Source organism: Garra rufa, chromosome 4 (assembly GCF_049309525.1).
Source record: "Garra rufa chromosome 4, GarRuf1.0, whole genome shotgun sequence".
NCBI lineage: Eukaryota > Metazoa > Chordata > Actinopteri > Cypriniformes > Cyprinidae > Garra > Garra rufa.
In genome coordinates, this window is record NC_133364.1 from 44771626 (window position 1) to 44787578 (window position 15953).

Sequence of the window (15953 nt, forward strand, 5' to 3'; positions counted from 1 at the left end):
CAATTAAAGCCAACAGATGGTAACATTGTCTTAATTGATGTTCAACACAAATCTGTTAAAATATCAGAAAATTTAGCTGAGGGTTTCATAACCCTTTAAAGATAAAAGATTATGTTTGTTTGCGCAAACTCCTCTGGGTTGACTCCTCACCGATTTCCCTTCCGGCGTTTGCGTATACTACGCCAGAGCACATACACAGGTGACGCGCCAGATGCTGAGCTCGTGCTCAGGACAGCTATGGACATTGCTGTGTAACAAAGGTAAAAAATGATATAAATACGGTTCAGTTTCTCTGAAAAAATTATCGTTTCGTGTCTTAGGACATCAATGTATCGTCACGAGCCGCAGGGTGTAATTTGGATTTGCCTGTGCATGTTTTTTCTTTACTTTCAAAGGTTTGGTGCCTATTGACTGCCATAATATGACTACCAGACTGCAATGGTTTGAGTTAAAAATCTTTGTTTGTGTTCTACTGAAGAAACAAAGTCACCTACATCTTAGTCTCACGTAGCCAGACCTTAAAGGCGGGCGTACACGGTGTGATTTTTGAGGTTGTACGAGCTCGAATGCGATTTTTCTTTTGGTTATCAGAGGTAATCGTCTCTTCTCGTATGGTCGGGGCTCGTATGTGTGTGAGAAATTACGAGACGACCTCACGATCATTTTTAAATATGTCAAAAAACTTTGGGAGCTGTTAGATTGAAAGCGTGACGTGTGTGCTATTGAACGCTGCCCGATTTGTTGATCAAACTGGAAATGACCAATCAGAAGCTAAGAAAAGAAAACCACAGAAGAAGAAAGATGAATATGGCAGCGCCACAGAGAATTTGGACTGTTGAGAAAGAGGACAAACTCAGCGAGCGCTGTATGATGTATCGAGCAGCATTTATCACGACAGGGTCGTCCGAGATGACATTTTACAGAGGATCGCCCAATAGCTACATTTATCAGGTGAGCTGTCACCCATTGTTTGCTACAGCTATTGCTAGCTATAGTGGTGGGCAACTAGCCCCCTCGACGTGCATAATACTACGTTAAAACATACATTACAATACTGTACAGTGCTGTAGCATTGCAGTTCCAATGTCTTTAATGCATATGCTTGTTAGCACTGCTGTAGAGGTAAAGTTTTGTCAAGTTTGCAACGAGTGTACACACACAAGGGTGATCAGACGCTTCCTGCATGTGTAGCAAAGTGTCACGGCTCATATTTTTTATATGCAGTTATGAGATAGACAGAGAGCAGTTGTATTTAACAGTACATACACAGTATATTATATACAGCCTTTCCCTCAGATTTCATGGGCAAACAATCTGATCACCCTAAATATATAGAGACACACTGCATGATTTAACATTTTACCGGGTTTTTTTTCTGGTATTGTTTATACATAGGGGTGGCACGGTTCACAAAACCCACGGTTCTCTTTCATCATCTCATGTTCGAGATCCACCTATGGGAAGGGCATCCATACCTGACCTCTGCAGAAGCATCCAATTGCACCAAGTCTGGCTTGACAGACAGGAGCGCGTGCCCACTGGCAGGTGCGAATAAAACCAATGCACGCGCTACCTTTCCTCAGTTGACATTCGCTTCTCGCGATCTCTGCATTTACACAGTTCCGCTGGATTACACTGCTCACAGAGTGTCTTCAGGAGGACATATCTTACTGATCAGCCTCCGCCAGACGTGACAGTCATCTTTTCAGCCAGGTTAGCTGTGTTCTGCCTCTGTGAGCTGCCCACGCTCTTTATATTTCTTCTCCCTTCCACGGCTGCCCGCCACGGATTTTTCCGAGTTTTTCTCCGAGATGACGCTCTCCAAATCTGCTACTCCCGGAAGCATCCCATCACGGGCCTGCCCGGCCGCGTGTGGAGCTCTCATTGCCGCAAGGACTCTCACGAGTTCTGCGTGGTATGCTTGGGCTTCAAGCATGCGGAGGAAGCTCTGGCTAACCCGGAGCATTGTAGTCATTGTCTTCTGCTTCCCAAGAAGCTCCTGCGACGTCGCTTGAAGGTTGCGGCGAACCAGTGTCTGGAACCCAGCCTCTCCGACTCGGTGGGGGACACGGTGACGGCGACGCGCCTCCGGAGGCCTCCCAGGATGCAACATCTCTCAATTAGGCTGAGCTGCCTAATTATGCGTTTCCCGATGAAGATATTTTCTCGGGAAACCTTCCGTTCGTCGACGAACCGGCCGGTTCCGGCGATGATGACGACGCGGGCTTGCTTGGAGTCTCAGAGGACGAGGAGGCCATCCTGCTCTCTGGTGTCGCCCAGGTTAACCCCTCCGGGGCCGTTCCTCAGTCTATTCTCCTGGAGGTTTGCGAATGAGCGGCTGCTCGTCTCAACATCGAGTGGCCAGTCCCACAGAGCGCCACCGACCAGGAGAGGGACGTGTATGATGGGAAGGTGCTGGGACCCCCTCCCGGCCCGAGGAAACAGCTTTTTCCCGTCCTTCCAGCGTGCGCTAAGCACATGCGGCACTATTGGACTGATCCGCTTGATTTTAAGCACGGCTTGACGGGTCTAGAGGTAAAGGATATGGCGACTCTCGGCATGGGCAACCCAACCCCCCCCCCGCTGTTAAGCCGTCAATCGCCAGACACCTTAACCCTGCTCAGGGCGGTGCCAAGCAAGATGGACCGTTTTTCCGCCTGTGTTCACCAGGCGGCCTATAAATCATCGGCCTTGGCAGTCAGAGCGCTAAATGTGTCCTCCCTTCTCTCCGCTTACCAGGCGGAAAATTTAGATGATTTGGGGCAACAGCTGGATCCCCCTCGCCTAGTCTCTGGAAGGAGATCCTTATGGTTAATGACCTCGTCCTCCGTAACGCTCGCCAGGCTGGCCAAGCCAGCGGGCGCGCCATGGCGCTTTCTGTAGTGGGGGAGCGCGCACTCTGGCTCAACCTGTCAGGACTCCCCGACAGTGAGAAGAGGCGCATCGCAGGCGCCCCCGTCGAGCCTGGTCAGGCTCTCTTGGGTCCCGCCGTGGCTATGATGCAGCAGCGGTGTGATGATAAGGAGGAGGACGAGGCTTTCAAATTATGCCTTCCAAGGAAGACAGGTACGTCGCGCCAGTTGCCCACTGTGCGCGTGCCTAACCCTCCTGTTACGGGGCAAACCCTGCATCAAAGTATGGAGAGACACCGCAACAAACCTCCTCCGTGGCAGAACAATCCATCCGCAGTAAAACCCTGGGGTAGGCCGTCTTCTGCTGCAGCTGCGGCTGGGAAACCCCCCAACCCCACCCCCTCCGATTCAAAACGCAAGCGGCCGGCCTGTTGTTCACCAGTTGAGGCTGGAGAGCCCGCGTTCGCGAGCCGCAAGCTCTATGGGCTCTCTACCTGTCCCGGAGCCCTCGTTCAAAAGACAGAGGCTCTCCCATGGAAGGGTTGGCCACCTTCCACAGCCAGAGTGTTCAGTGGCTGTTGTGTGTTATCCCCCCACGTTCAGGGGTCAGTCGTCAGGGAATGTGCACAAGCAGTGTCACCACATTAGGGCTGTACCAGAATATTTGAATATTCGTTTGGAGGGATGGCATTCGATTTAGCATTTTGAGATTCGAATATTCGAAAAAACAAAAAAACAAACAAAAAAAACCACGACATCGATCCCCGCGAAACGGTTCTCATTTGCGCTTAAATGACTCGCCCTTTCGGCAACGCTAACATCGTGATTTAGTTTATCTCGAAGAAAGGACAAAAATGCCTAAGACCTCAGTTGTGTCGGAGCACTTTAAACTGACTGAAGACAAAACAAAGGCAGTGTGTCAAATATGCGATTTGAAACTGGTCTACCACTACAGCACAACAAGTTTGAAAAATCATCTGAGTTCTGTAAGTAGCACAATATATTGTTGGTGTAAAAAACGAGCTTTCATCTGCCATGTTAATCAGTAATTTTACACGATTAAAACGTGCATTTAATTTGCTTGGAAAATACTTGCGAATACTGCACGGCAGTCATAAGGTACAGTAGCCCACCCTAGTAATAATTTGTCTATAGGTACATCCCCAGGTATCGCAGCCATCAACATCAGCATGCTCAACCAAACTGAAAAGTTCACAGCAGCTCCTACAATTCCGAAAACCGATAACGGAGAAAAGGAAGAGGGAGATAACGGATGCCATAGTTGATTTCATTGCTATGGATATGAGACCCGTTAATGTAGTTGAAGGCGAAGGCTTTAGAAAATTAATCAAGAAGATGGAGCCCAACTACACTGTCCCAAACCGCGCCAGTATTTCAAATGCCCTGTCTTTGAAGTACAGCGATCTTCGAGGCCAAATTTATGATATCATTAAAAACGCAACAGCCTTGAGTTTCACAACGGACATTTGGACCTCGGTGAGTATGGAGGTGTATATGGCTGTCACCTGTCATTTTATATCTCAGGAGTGGGAGCTCTCTACCTTTGTTCTCGAACAAAAGCATTTGCGTTGAGCCATACGGGAATCAACATTGCACAACAGCTTGGAGACGCGGCGGATGCATTCGCTATTCCAAATTATAAGCGAGTAGCCGTTGTTCATGACAATGCTAGCAATATGAAGCTGTGCACCGAGACGTTGAAGAAAGAACCAGAGAAATGGGGCAACATTGAAGGGGTCTGCTGCTCGGGACACACCTTACAGCTATGCATAAATACAGTTCTAAAACAGGATCGACTACGTCGCACAGTTGCGGCTGCCAGGAATCTCGTGGGACACTTTAAAAAAAGTGCAAAGGCTACAGCTGCATTGAAAGAGAAACAAACCCAGCAGAACGTTGCACAACACAAACTAATTCAAGATGTTGCTACTCGTTGGAACTCTACATACGAAATGCTTAACCGACTAGTGGAGCAACGATGGCCAGTGACAGCTGTTTTGTCAGATCCCAGCATCACGAAGAAAGGAGATCGCACCCTTGACTTGACAGCAGATCAGTGGAAAATGGCACAGCGGATGGCAGAAGTATTGGGGCCCCTAATCACACTCACAGAACTACTATCACAGGAGGATAACTTGTCGTTGTCTGCAACATTGCCAATGATCTTCAACCTGAAGAAACGCCACCTGTCACCAGAGGAGGATGATAGCCCTGCCATCAGAGAAATGAAGAACACCCTCATCACGGAGATAGACAGCAGATGGCAACTGTTAAATTTGGAACCCAGCAGCATCTACCTTCTTTCTTCAGCACTAGACCAGCGATTCAAGCACCTAAAATTCCTTGAGAAAGAGAAGAAGGACCTGGTCTACATTGAGGTTAAACTAATATTTTATATTAAATTATTAGTAAATAATTTAATTGTAATTTAATATGATGATTGTGCTACACTACTTCATCTCGTGCACAATGCATAGATTTGACTAAGAAAATGCTCATTAATTTTAAGGTTGTCCGCCTGGCTGAACATCTGCACCAGCAACAGACCTATCGGAATGTGGAGGAGCTGTCTGCAAGCCATAGAGAAGAGGAGACTGCGGCGCCACCACCAAAAAAAAACATCAGGAGATTTTAATGCTGATGGAGTCCGATGACGAAGAGGAAGAAGAACATGGAGACGGCGCAAAAAAAGAGATGGAGCAATATTTAAAAGACGTTCCGGCCACTTCAACTCTGTCAGAGCGCATTTTTTCAAAAGCTGGCTACATCGTTAACAAGACCCGAAGTTCGCTTTTGCCCGAAAATGTAGACAAGCTCATCTTTCTTGCACACAACTTGAAAAGAGTGTAGCTAAATAGGTATAGCTTTACTAGCTTCACCTTGTTACCTGATTTTATTTATTTGAAAGTTTGATTTGTAAAATAGTTTGTTTATTGAAATGTGAACTAGCTAGCCTAACGTGAGCTTATTTTATTTAGCCCATTACATTTTGTTTTATTGTATAAGGGATTTCTTTTTCTTTTATTAAAACACTAAATAATGCTACCTTGTTATTTATTTATTAGTTTGTTGAACTTTGTTAATTTATTTTTTGTTCTTTTATTTAACTAGCATAACCTTCACGGTGTCGGTGTTACTTTTCTGATTTAAGAGTGATTTTGTTGGAAAAATGTTAGGCTACCTTATTTAAAAAAAATGTGCTGCTAATATCCGATTTGGAAGTGATTTATTTAAAAGTTTTACTTTATAAAGAATATTTTGTTTATTGAATTTTGAGCTGTCTAGCCAGCCTAACGTTACCTTATTTTATTTAGACTATTACATTTTTTTTTTCTATAAGGGAATTCATTTAATTTTATTTAAACTGTTCGTTAATTAAAATGTGTGATTTTATTGAAAATATGTTGCTGCCGTGTTCTTTATTTATTACAATTCTTTGAACTTCGTTAATTAATTTTTCGTTCTTTTATTTAAATAGCCCACCCTTTACGGCGCCAGTAATTAGTGCTGCTAATTTGGGAGTTATTTGTTTGTTTGATAAATGTTGGGCTACCCTTATTTAAAGTATTGCTCTAACAGACCTGTTATTGTTTTGTATTATAGTGCAGTGTTCGTTCTTAAATAATATAAACCCTGCCCGGGCCGCATGTAGCGTCCGGCTTTTGGCTCGTGCTGTTCTGTCATTTATTAAAGTTTTATTCATTCTGAAAGTGTGGCAAATCGCATGTATCCATTACACAAAAATGCGACTTTGCACTCCCTTTGCGTCCGCAGCAATTGGATGAACGGTTCTCGACATAAAAATGCAACAGACAGACACACACAGAGAGATTCCTGCCTTTATTAGAGATAAGAATATATTTAGCCCCCTCTCACCGAAGCTTCGAAAATTCGATGTTGATCACTAACGAATACTCGAAGCTCAAAAAATGGTATTCGGACCAGCCCTACACCACATAGCACTTTCATTGTTCCCCAGACCAAACAAATAAAGGCTTCGGCCCCAGTGTTCCCCAACACAAAGAACACACTGTGGGATTTCAGTTACGCAGGACACAAGTACTGATCAAATCTCCATACTCCAAGGGAGATAAAAGATTCTTTTATCTGAACCATTTGCCAAAACGGCGCGAAGCCACTGGGCGCCACTTTGTCTACGCCAAAGCTCCGTCTGCTGATCGCCCCAGGAAACAAGGCAGCAATAAAAGATAATCCTATCAAATGAACAACTAGCGATTTGTGCTGAGAGACTCATTAAAACAAATGGAGATTTGTCACCTTCACCGAACACATGACCAAAAATTCGCTGACACAGGAAGAGGGCTATGTGCGGGGATTTTGTAATCCTAGTGTAGTTCAATAAATCATTGTTTCATTGAGAGAATTGTCTTGCCTTTTGTGTTCACAAAGTACTATCTTGCCTAGATCCAGCTACCTGGCTTTAATTTCCCAAAGTAATATTTAAGTTTATTTACGCTCCTGACCATGAGCGTAATATAGACTTCAGAATTGATAAGGTATATTGATTTGACCGATTCGGTGGACGAACGGTCAAGAAACACAAACTATTAATTCTAAATCGATTTCCCTGAATTTTAGATTCGATTCTATATCCAAATCAACTTTAAATTTGAGTTAATTCTTACAACACAAAACACAAAGAACACACTGAAAGAAACAAATCTAATAAATTCGTTTCAGCGAGAGAACATCTCTCCGGTTCCCTGCACGCCGTCCCTAGTCTGTCCGCTAGATGGCGCCATTGCATCACATGTGAGCAATCCGGCCATATTAGCAGCCCAAAGCTGCTCTCCGGTTTGTGTGGGGTCTCTAATGAATCATGTCGCAGCCTGGCGGTCAGTGTCTGCTCCCGAATGGGTGATTCGTACAATAATGAAGGGGTACAGACTTCAGTTTGCCACAAGGCCCTCTCTTTTCAAGGGAGTTATCTCTTCTCACACGGAAGAGAGCTCCGCTCACATTCTGAAAGACGAAATCTCCGCTCTTCTCGAGAAGGGGGCGGTGCAAGTGGTACCTCCGCACTCAAGCAGTCAGGGGTTTTACTCCCGTTATTTCCTAGTCCCGAAGAAGGACGTTCTCTCCGCCCTAATCTGGATCTCAGAGTGTTGAACAAACATCTCAGGAAATACAATTTCAGAATGTTGAGTCACTCCTCTCTTTTAAGATCCGTAAATCACACTTCGTTTTTTACAGTGATCGATCTGAAAGATTCCTTTTTCCACATAAGCATCTATCCTCCACACAGAAAATTCCTTTGTTTCGCCTACCAAGGCGTTTGTTATTTCACAGTTCTTCTTTTCGGGCTCTCAATCAGCCCGAGGACGTTCTGTCTGTGTGTGGAGGCAGGACTCGGGCCGATGAGAGCAGTGGGACTCAGAATCCTGACGTACATAGACGATTGGCTGATCATAGCTGATTCGAGAGAGGAAGCGATACAAAGCACTGCCCGTGTGCTCGCTCACATCACAGCGCTCGGCTTCAGAGTGAACGTGAGCAAGAGCAATCTCACTCCTTTGCAGAATGTGATTTTTCTGGGGCTGGAACTGAACTTTATCACAATGCGCGCACGGCTTTTGCAACAGCGCACTCTCTCCCTTCTGAATTGCCTCTCGCTTTTCAGAGAAGGGGTGAGGGTACAGTATCGCACATGTTTCAGACTTCAGGGTCTTATGGCCTCGGATGTCCATGTCCTGCCTTTAGGCTTGCTGAGAATGAGGGCGTTCATGAAGTGGGTTTTATCTCTTCATCTCAGCCCATTACACGATCTCTGCCGCTCTGTCTCGGTGACGCGCACATGCACTGCAGCGCTGCGCCACTGGAGGAATGTGAAGTTTTACGCTCATAGAACTCCCCTCGGGGCAATCATGATGTGACGACAGATGCCTCCTTAACAGGGTGGGGTGCCACACAGGAGGGCAGAACAGTGAACGGTGTGTGGCCAAACACACTTCACTCAGCCCACATAAATTATTTGGAGCTCCTCACGGTTTGGAAAGCTCTGAATCACTTTCTACCCCGTCTGCAAGGGCATCACGTGCTGGTGTGTTGCGACAACACCACAGCCGTGGCTTATATCAACCGTCAAGGGGGGATGCGCTCTTCAAAACTCCATGCTCTAGCTCACAGGCTGTTATGATGGAGCAGGCGACACTTTCTGTCGTTACGGGCGACTGTCCCAGGCGTTCTGAACAGAGGAGCAGACCTTCTACCGAGGGGGAACCCACTCTATGGGGAATGGCGCCTCCACCCTCAGATAGTGGGTCTACTGTGGAGGAGATTCGGTCAGGCGACCGTTGATCTCTTCGCTTCGCACGAAAACGCCCAGTGCCCTATGTTCTTCTCGCTAAGGGACGAGTACGCTCCCCTCGGCGTGGACGCACTGGCCCATCCATGGCCCAACGTGCTTCTCTATGCATTTCCTCCGCTATCGTTAATAGCGCCCACTCTGGCCAGGGTGAAAGAACGGAGCCTGACGCTCATTCTGATAGCACCCAGATGGCCCAAATCTCCATGGCTGGCACAGATAATTCCTCTTCTGTATGCACAGCCGTGGCCACTTCCACTACGCACGGACCTCCTGTCTCAAGCGAGCGGGGAGATCTACCATCCCCACCCAGACAGGGTGGCTCTGTGGGCCTGGCCCGTGAGAGGGCAAACTTAAACACGTTGGGGCTCCCCCCACGTGTTGTCGCTACCATTCAGAATGCCAGAGCCTCCTCCACACGCTCTCTTTACAACTGCAAGTGGCATGTGTTTGAGCAGTGGTGCGATGAGCACCAGCTGATAGCATATCAGTGCTCACTCACTGCTATTTTGAGCTTTTTGCAAGACCTTATCGATGGTGGAAGATCTTTTTCCACTATTAAGGTTTACTTGGCAGCTATCGCTGCATGTCATGTTGGGTTCGATGGCACGACAGTGGGGCAACACCCCCTCATTCGTAGATTTATGAAAGGCGCCCGCCGCTCCCTTCCAGTCACTAAAAGAGTGATTCCAGAATGGGACCTCTCCATGGTGCTGGGGGTCTTGTCTCAATACCCTTTTGAACCACTGGGAGACATTTCTCTCAAGATTCTGTCTCTTAAGACAGCTCTGCTCCTGGCACTGGCATCAGCCAAGCGTGTCAGTGACTTGCATGCACTCTCTGTTCATTCCTCATGCACGAAATTCTCCATCAGTGGAGATAAGGTCTTTCAAAGGCCTAATCCAGCCTTTATGCCAAAATGCTTCCCAGCATTTGCGTGTGAGGTGATTCAGCTTTCCGCTTTTCATCCCTGTCCTGTTAGCTCCTTACAGGTTTACATTGACAGGACCAGCGCTTTCAGGAGAAGCGACCAGCTCTTCATTTCTTGGGCCCCCCCAAACACAGGGAATCCCATTTCTAAGCAACGCCTCTCTCATTGGCTTGTGGAAGCCATCTCCTTGGCATACGAATATAAGGGATTGCGTCCTCCAGAGGGCCTCAGAGCTCACTCCACTAGAGGCTTGGCAGCCTCCTGGGCTCTGTTTAACGGGGTTTCCTTGCAGGACATTTGTGCCGCTGCAAGCTGGGCCTCACCACATACTTTGTCAGATACTACCGGCTGGATGTCACCCAGACCCTGGTAGCTCATTCTGTTTTAGGTGTGTGTTCTTCGTTGGGTTGCGCACTCGGACCCTTAACACCTTAGGCTTGAGTGGTCCAACTCAGCTTATTCATGTCTCTAAGCAAGTCATCTGCCACCCCCCACCCCCACTTTTTTATGTGCGCATATATTATTATTAATATATCAGCACGAGGTGTTTGGCCATATTGTGTGCATGTTACCACAGTTCATCCTTTCACGGCTGGTATTCATGCATTCATTCATTGTGGTGGTCCGATCCTTGGTGACGTGTCAAGCACCGCCTCTCCAGGTGACCGTCCTCTGGCTTACAGGGCCTCACTGTGGGTGTATTGGGCAACTGGGGAGCTGTCCATATCTCCCATAGGTGGATCTTGAACACGAGATGATGAAATAGGCGGCTGCATATATGAAAAAAAAAAAAAACACCTAACCCCAAAAAAATTCTAACAAAAGGTTTTTCAGCTGTTTTTAGTAGTATTAGGTGTCCTTAATAACATACTAAAAGTTTACCAAAGTTTGACCACTAGAAAGGTGTCATTTTCAAGATGGCGTCCAAGATGGGCAGAAAACCCTTAAAATATCCTAACTCCTTCATTATTTGACCTAGCCAAGTAATCTTGGTGTCTAACCCAATGTTCTCTGGATCTATGAATCCATTGGACTCGTCTAAATTGCACAGACATGATTACATACTTATGGAATACATGATGTTGTGAGATTACTGTAAGGTTTTATCTTTGTTTGGGATGAACCAGAGTTTTAAACGATTTAGCCTATGTCATGTAACTCCTACTCAGTACATGTTTTTGGACACATACAGCTTTTTTTTTCTTCTAAAACACAGACTTGACATTCAATGTAAAAGTTACTGCACCCAAAAGTTCCTTAAATTGGAGCTGTATAACTTTGAATTACCCCGAACAGAGGCCTGTGTGTGAACCCTCTAAATGGTCACTTATTTCAAGTTGCTTTAATATATAATTGTACTTGTAATCACTTTTAGGTGCATCTCAATAAATTAGAATGTTGTGGAAAAGTTCATTCATTTCAGTAATTCAACTTAAATTGTGAAACTTGTGTATTAAATAAATTCACTGCACACAGACTTAAGTAGTTTAAGTCTTTGGTTCTTTTAATTGTGATGATTTGCCTCACATTTAACAAAAACCCACCAATTCACTCTCTCAACAAATTAGAATACTTCATAAGACCAATAAAAAAAAAACTTTTTAGTGAATTGTTGGCCTTCTGGAAAGTATGTCCATTTACTGTATATGTACTCAATACTTCTTTTGCTTTAATTACTGCCTCAATTCAGCGTAGCATGGAGGTGATCAGTCTGTGGCACTGCTGAGGTGGTATGGAAGCCCAGGTTTCTTTGACAGTGGCCTTCAGCTCATCTGCATTTTTTGGTCTCTTGTTTCTCGTTTTCCTCTTGACAATACCCCATAGATTCTCTATGGGGTTCAGGTCTGGTGAGTTTGCTGGCCAGTCAAGCACACCAACACCATGGTCATTTAACCAACTTTTGGTGCTTTTGACAGTGTGGTTCAGGTGCCAAAACCTGTTGGAAAATGAAATCAGCATCTTTAAAAAGCTGGTCAGCAGAAGAAAGCATGAAGTGCTCTAAAATTTCTTGGTAAACGGGTGCAGTGACTTGGTTTTCAAAAAAAACACAGTGGACCAACATCAGCAGATGACATTGCATCCCAAATCATCACAGACTGTGGAAACCTAACACTGGACTTCAAGCAACTTGGGCTATGAGCTTCTCCACCCTTCCTCCAGACGCCAGGACCTTGCTCTCATCTGAAAAGAGGACTTTGGGCAACAGTTCATTTCTTCTTCTCCTTGGCCCAGGTAAGACGACTCTGACGTTGTCTGTGGTTCAGGAGTGGCTTAACAAGAGGAATATGTCAACTGTAGCCAAATTCCTTGACACATCTGTGTGTGGTGGCTCTTGATGCCTTGACGCAAGTCCAGTCTATTCCTTGTGAAATTCACCCAAATTCTTGAATCGATTTTGCTTCACAAGCCTCTCAAGGCTGCGGTTCTCTCGGTTGGTTGTGCATCTTTTTCTTCCACACTTTTTCCTTCCACTTAACTTTCTGTTAACATGCTTGGATACAGCACTCTGTGAACAGCCAGCTTCTTTGGCAATGAATGTTTGTGGCTTACCCTCCTTGTGAAGGGTGTCAATGATTGTCTTCTGGACAACTGTCAGATCAACAGTCTTCCCCGTGATTGTGTAGCTTAGTGAACCAAACTAAGAGACCATTTTGAAGACTCAGAAGACCTTTGCAAGTGTTTTGAGTTGATTAGCTGATTTGCAAGTCAGCATATTCTAATTTGTTGAGATAGTGAATTGGTGGGTTTTTGTTAAATGTGAGCCAAATCATCACGATTAAAAGAACCAAAGACTTAAACTACTTCAGTCTGTGTGCAATGAATTTATTTAAAGGGGTCATCGGACGCAAAACTAACTTTTACATGTTGTTTGAACATTAATGTGTGTTGGCAGTTTGTGTACACAACCACCCTACAATGATAAAAATCCACCCAGTGGTATTTTTTTTTAATCTTTAAAAGTAATACCCCCTTTTTTGACATAAGCGTCTTACCTTAGATCCACCCTCACCGAGCTGAAACAGTCTGACTCCGATCGCCATTGTGTGAATCAGGTGCAGAGGAAGACTCTAATTGAGTGATTGAGGTGTTCTGTTGTTGGATGCAATAATGAACATAGCAGTAGTCATTTGCTCCCAACATCTGAGCTGCTTAAGAGGCAGAGGACAACGTTACTTTAGTTTTTAAAAGGAAAGCGCCGATCCCAATCTACATATGCGTCTCTGTTCGTGTGAATCTTAATAATGTGCTCGTTGGCAAGTTTCGCCGATAAACACGGCTAAATGTGGCTAAACTAAACATTACAGATCCTAATCCCTCAGCAGAGAGGGGCGGGGCGAGCAGAGCTAATTTGCATTTATAGGGCCCATGCGATAAAATGAGCTGATATTTTGCAGAGCTGATTTTGACAAGGTAAAAGGGTGTTTTTTTACACTACTATTGAGAATTTTTAACCAAAGTACATTACAGACTTTTCATTAAGACCCTAAAGAATCATATGAACTTGTGGAAAATGGGCATCCGATGACCCCTTTAATACACGAGCTTCACAATTTGAGTTGAATTACTGAAATAAATTAACTTTTACATGACATTTTAATTTAGATATTTATATTTTAATTTAATAATTTACCTGTATCTATCATGCAAATATGCTAATTAAAATATTACATGGCCAAAATATGTATCAGGCACCAGTATTCCTGGTCTAGGAGGAATACAAAGGAGTAATGGTCATTTTAAGGACCTGACGGCCGCCATTTTGAAAATGGGGCCTTTCTTGGAGTCAAACTTTGGTAAACTTTTAGTATGTTTTTAAGTACATCTGATACTACTGTAAACCACTGAGAAACCTTTTGTTAGAATTTTTTTGGGGTCAAACCATATTTGCAGCTGACTAAAAGAGAATAGGTTACTGTCGTAACCCCGGTTCTCTGAAACATTGAGTGGAGAGATCCACCAAGTTTGCCCCGCTTGCTGCGAGAAGCGAATATGCTCACTGAGGAAAGGTAGCGCGTGCATTGGTTTTATTCGCCCGGTAAGCAGTGGGCACGCGCTCCTGTCTGTCAAGCCAGACTTTTGCAATTGGATGCTTCTGCAGAGATCAGGTACGGATGCCCTTCCCCATAGGTGGATCTCTCCACTCGATGTTTCAGAGAACCAGGGTTACGACAGTAACCTATTGTTTTCGGTTCTGTACGGTTGTTGTTTTTTTCTTTTAATCTTTAACACTCCAGAAATGTACTTCAGCATATGATATACAGCTTAATTATCCACAATTTAGGATACAGTATTAAAAAAGTTATATCATGTAATCATGCATAAACTAAATTTGACTTGACTTTAAACACATTATTGAGACCATCTCTGAGGAAAGCTAGGAGAGATTTTGATACAGCAAGAGAGAAGACATTGATGACATGCTTTTCATTTATTTGGCAATAACAGGAGAATGTGTATTGCTATCTCTACAGGAATTTGTGTGCCTTTTTTGCACATAAAGATTGAAATGAAGAATTAACTTGCATTTATCAAAGAGCCAACTTCAGTGTAGCTCTTAAAAAAATAGTATCTTTTAAAAGAAAAAGAGAGGAAATCTTTAGGCTCTGTCTTTTAAACAAGTGATTGATTGGTTCATGTCATATGACCTGCGGTGCGCTTGCTGCATTCTGAAAAGTTGAGATGTTTTCATCTCGATGCGGCGCAGACGCGCCTGGAAAAAACAAGCGTGTCGCTTCCATTATGAGCGCACATACCGCGCGTCCACATTTAAAATAACGAACTTGAGTGCACAAACTTGCCGAATCCTCCAACTCTGGGCAGCCTTCCTTATCTCTCCCACTTGCCATTTCTACACGTGACGTAACCTGCAGCACTCCACTTTTACTGTCTGTGTATGTCCACACATATGAGCCTGTTCCTCCAACGGACTACGCATCAATCTCATTTTAGCTTAAAGGCATATAAAACAAATAGAAAAAAAAGTTGCTAGGAAACAGTAATGTGCTAGCCTGGCTAACGCCAGACCACGTTATGACTTCGTCATGATTCGTGGTCTGGGAACCACATGTTCATTTTCTCGTATTTGAGGCATGGTTTACGAATGCCCAGAGCCGTTTATTGGGCGATACGAATGTCTATCAAATGCACCTGTGCGTAGCTCATAGCCAATCGTTTCAATTATACCGGATGACGTATGTAGAGCGAACGCCTAAAGTTGCTCTTTTTTTCAAAATAAACTTACGTTCTAAACTACTTAGAACACTATACCGTGTCTACACCGGACGCGACAGTTGCCGCGCCGCAACAGCTAAAGTCTGTCTACACTGGACGCGACAATGCGACCGTTGCAAATCATTTAAACTTTTGTGTGAGCACATCATAAATAGAACGCGGCAGCAGATTACTGTCGGGATTTTCCGTGTCTCACCGCATCCAGTGTAGACAGCATAATAGGTTCTAATGTCATTTGTCGTCCGGTGTAGACACGAAAGATAACTTTGCGGCTGCTGCCATGCTGGATCCATAGTAACAAACTGCTTCGGTGAGTCGCATAGAAGGCGTCATCGTCTTGCTGCTCCCTCCCCGTTCTGTGATTGGTTCCCTATCTTAGGTGAAAATTAGGTCCATGGTTTCCAGACTAGACTAGAAGCGTGAATAAAATCGCGCTGCGCAAGGCAGGATGGGGAAACCCAGGCTAGTAATGTGCATCTTCAACGGTGGAAAAAAAAGTTGCAAGCACTGTAATGCATGCGGTCAGTTTGACCATTATGGCAATTTAAGGTAGAACTACTCAGAACTCGTGTGTTTTGTAATTTCAATAAAA